Below are 3,536 nucleotides of genomic sequence, written 5' to 3' on the forward strand. Positions count from 1 at the left end.
CTACTTCACCACGTGGGATGCTACCAATAATCTCACACTACACCATTTGGGTGATTTACTAACGCACACAATTTCCACTTTCTAATGTTTTATAACCGTTAGTTATTTGCTAACAGTAGACAAGCGTAAGGAATCATTCTTTTCCGTTTGTAAATATATAAAATTACTGTTTGTTTATTTGCTCACGGTATAATAACACTCACTTTCCGCTGGAAACAATTAAAACAAAAAAAAAAATAGAAAGGAAATGACATAGATCCAATAAATTCATCGATCTCGAACTCTCATCAGTTTCAGAAAGAGCAGCAACGCCTACGCAAGGGAGAGCTTGGGTGAAGAAGGGAGCACAAACCATCATCTCTTCATCTTCGATAGAAGGTTCTTTCTCCTTTCTGGCCTTCTCTCTTCTCTTCTTCATTTGGTTATGGGATGGAGAAATCGCGGGTTCTAGGTATGATCTTCTCGTCTTCCTTTTATTTAAATTATCTCCTTTTTTCATACTTAGGGTTTGAGAGGATGCGTCAGAGAGTGAATTAGTGTTTACAATAAGAAATTTCGATTTTCCAATTTCAATTTTTTAGTTAGGTCTTTGTGGTATAAAATTTAAACTGGTATGTGGGAGTCTATGAATTGGGTTTGCACTTTAAATTCATTCAGTACCTCAATACTTTGAAAATGAGGGGTTAATTTCTAGTGCATGCGGTAGAGATGTTATTAAGATGGTGATAGCGAAGGTGAGTGTTGTATTATGAGGATGGTGTGTGGAACTTTTCTCATTATCAAAATTTCCTAACTATTGTCTAGGAATTTTGCGTGTAGCAGGCGCAGTCTACATTTTAGTCTTTTTTTATTGACAACAACTACTAAACTTTGCATGTAACTCTCTACAGAGTACTCAATATTAGGAAAGCTTTTTAAAGTTATGTTTCCTAAGCTTTTGTTGGTCAATTGGCGTTTTGCCTTGGGTTTTCACTTTGCATTTGGTAGCTCTTTCTTCTAGTTGGACTTATATTCTTTGCCTTTGCTTAGAACTCTTCATTTTGTATTCTTTTCTTGTTGGAATGTCGAAAAGTAATAGATGGTCATATAATCAACTTTTCTCAAATTAAAAGGAAATAAAGCTTGTACTCGCTTGCTTTGTTCTTGGCCTGTCCATCAGAGGCTATATTTCTGTTTGCCTGTATAACACAACAATTTCTTATTTAGCGTTATGCTCGTTCTTGCCTACCATTGTGTGTTTTACAGATTAATTTAACAAAATTGTTTCTTCATCCAGATATTGATACGTTCTTCTTGCTTATTTTTGAAACAAGCTGATGGACTTTCTGTGGAGCTGAACCTTTCGTCTTGTTATGACTTAAGTAGAACGATGTTGTGACTCTATCCCAAAACAACTTTCAGTCATGCAAAAGTAGAAGTATGTCTAACTATTAATGAAATCTAACCTCTTAGTGCCTTCCATTATCGTAATAGCATATAAGTTTTCTCGCCCCTCTTATTTTATTCTTTTTTATTAGACCATAATATATTATATGCATGTACTCTTTAACTACCTCAATAACCCTCACCACAATATTATATTTTATGCATGTACTCTTTAACTACCTCAACCCTCATCACAAGATTAGTTCTTTCAACTACCAGCCTGCCATTAGTATTGAAGCCTGTGGTATCTCAGTTTGATTTTATTACACTTTGGTTAATGCATTAAAGTTGTCATAAGCTATAGAAGGGTCCCATAAGGACACCCAGGTCTGAGAAGCTTTAATTTTTCATACAAATTTCATTTTCATCTCTTAATCAGACAAAACACGTACCAAAGTGGTTTAATTTATATTTACTTTGTTTGGTACAATGTTGGTTCTATTTTGACTAATTTTGCTTTTGTAGCTGTATTATATATTTTAGAATTTGTTATCATCATTTACCATCTTTTTCTGCCATTACTTAGTTTACTGGTCTCTGTGTATTCTAGTACAACAACTTTACACTTATAATTTTTTTTTGGATGAATTATGTTCCCTTTTTTGTAGGGTTTCTTTTCGATATGATCTTACGACTCCTCATGTTTGCTCCTGATTGTAAGTTGTGATGCATCTTCAAAGAATCACTAAATCCATTCAGCATGGGTGTGCTAGCTCGATTAATTGTTGGCTTGTCACGATTATCTGATTATGAAGTCATTAATGTTTGATTGGGATCCAAGCTGAGAAGGTATATTCAATTCTTAGTCCTTTTATATTAACTTTGTTTTGTGATAACTTTAATGAGAAATCACATGAAAAGTATTATTTATATATAGTTTGATTCATTGATTGACCTCCAACCCCAAAACCGTTTCCATTGAAATTCTGTGCAGAAGAATCATGTAAGTTGCTTAAGGAAAGGTGCAAGCCTACACAAAAGGGTACTCGGAGTATGTTGCTTAAGTTTTGCCGTCATTCATATGTAAGTATTCGATCAAGTTCGATTGCTCTTCTTCAATTTCGTTGTTATCTAAACTAGCTTCTTGGTATATGTTGTGCAACTACATGTTGTTCTTTATTTTATGTTCTATTAAAGTTGATATAGTTGATATTCATCAGTCAAGAACATGGTTCTTATCGGTTTCTCTCTTGCAGGTGATTCAAGGTAAGGGATCAGCCACGTAGCTCAGACGCTGCTACTTTGTTTGAAAATTATGAACGAAATCATTCCCTTGGAGGACCAAGTTCTGGTGTAGGGCTTGAGCTTGCATTTGTTAAAGGTACCAAGTTCTACTTTTAATTTTATATTACTTCACTACTTCACTTTCCCTTACTTATTTTATAGTCTACAATTGGTTTTAGACTTACTTTTTCTTTGACATATACTATTCCTGATGGTTATTCATAAGCTAATTAAGTATTCCTTATTCTTTATTCACTACAATTCAATCAAATATCATGTTGTGTTATTAGAGAAATGAGAAGAGGCCTTCACTGTTCTAGCTCATGTACGTATCCTCGTGCTTCCATGTACAAGATAGTAACCATGTGTACATGGGGTGGTGAATAACAAGGTATGTACTGTTGAAGCTGGGTCCAGGTGCTGGTGGGAAGAAGTCATTCTCAACGATCTTAAGGCTAGATTCTTCCTTAGCTGTGATTGTATAAAAGTTTGATGTTCAAAGATGTTTAAGAAAGTCAATTACCATAGTCGTACTAGCTAGCGCATTGCGCTTTTGTAAACTTGCTTTATTTTTTAAATGTACTTGGAATCTTGTTATGTTTTATATATTGTTGTAAATCAATTTTGCTTGAGTGGAGTTCCTTAAAAAACTGTGATACTTGATTTTGGATTACATTCAATGCAAGTATGCAAATTAAGGTAGGTTCAGGTACTCCCTAGGGTATAGGGAACATTTTTTTTTTGTCAAATTTTACCACCTACCTAACGGCTAGAAACTGTTACAATACCTTATGGAACCGTTGCTAAGCAATTTATAAAGTAACACATCAACTTTTGAAAAACCGTTATAAATAATTTCAGTAACGCTCTGGAACCGTTACTAAAAT

At 34.2% G+C, this 3,536-nt stretch overlaps 1 long non-coding RNA gene across 2 annotated transcripts; it reads left to right on the forward strand.

Annotated features, from left to right (window-relative positions):
- The first annotated feature begins 201 nt into the window (after window positions 1-201).
- LOC147503742 (uncharacterized) lies at window positions 202-3,315 on the forward strand. 2 transcript variants are annotated; one of them, XR_015220245.1, is made up of 6 exons: window positions 202-451; window positions 1,277-1,417; window positions 2,034-2,214; window positions 2,360-2,448; window positions 2,622-2,746; window positions 2,940-3,315. It is a non-coding gene; the product is annotated as an uncharacterized LOC147503742 (long non-coding RNA). The 2 variants fall into 2 exon arrangements; XR_015220246.1 differs by lacking the exon at window positions 1,277-1,417 and having other exon boundaries at window positions 253-451.
- The last annotated feature ends 221 nt before the right edge of the window (window positions 3,316-3,536 follow it).

Source organism: Coptis chinensis, chromosome 4 (assembly GCF_015680905.1).
Source record: "Coptis chinensis isolate HL-2020 chromosome 4, ASM1568090v1, whole genome shotgun sequence".
NCBI classification, from domain to species: Eukaryota; Viridiplantae; Streptophyta; class Magnoliopsida; order Ranunculales; family Ranunculaceae; genus Coptis; species Coptis chinensis.